The following is an 829-nucleotide window of genomic DNA, read 5'->3' on the forward strand; positions in this document are numbered from 1 at the left end:
TTTAAGATTCAACACACACACACACACACACACACACACACAAACCAGGACAAGTATGGTTCACATGGATGAGAAAGGGAGGGATGGGGCCTCCTTTTAAGATTCAACATTAACAAGAGCCTCAGAATGAACTAACCCTGGGCACGCACATGGAGGAGTGCTTAGGCCATAGGAAGCGCTCAAAAAGAATGAGCTGCAATTAAGACAAAGTGAACATCCTTTCCGCTATCTTGGCCTGATAACTCAAGTGTGACCGACGCACAAGGACAAAGGGACCATGTCACCTTGGCGGGCGGCCGGGAGCGCAGGGCGCAGGCGCGGGTGAGCGCACGTGGCTAGGCTCCCGGCTCCGGGGCCGCCAACGTCTCCCTGGGGTCTCCAGCACCGCAAAGCCGGGCGAGGGGTGGGGCGGCCAGGAAGGACAGGCCGCGAAGGTCGTCACCAAGGTCGTGGGCCGGACGTGCGGCGCCGGAGTGACGCTGCGTGCGTGCGGGACTCGGAGTACGTGACGGAACCCCGAGTCCTCATGCCGGCCGCGCTGCCCCGCCCCTCCTCTCCCTCGGGGCCCCAGAGCCACAGATTGCTCTCCGCCGGTGGGGGGGACCTCGGCCGGACACTGGAGCGAAAGGGGACTGGGGCTCGTCCATACCCCACCCATTTGCTGGGGCAGTGGGGACGCCCCAGCCCGGTCCAGCCCCCCCTCCCTGGTATGTCGCCCCCTCTAACCATCCGCAGCGGCCGCAGCTCCTCCCTTCCCTCGGACGAGAGACCGAGTGACGGCGCGCTGAGCCAATGGCAAGGCGTCGCGGAGGGGGCGGGGACTGGGCGG

Source organism: Bison bison, unplaced genomic scaffold, assembly GCF_000754665.1.
Source record: "Bison bison bison isolate TAMUID 2011002044 unplaced genomic scaffold, Bison_UMD1.0 scf7180017864289, whole genome shotgun sequence".
Classification (NCBI taxonomy): Eukaryota; Metazoa; Chordata; class Mammalia; order Artiodactyla; family Bovidae; genus Bison; species Bison bison.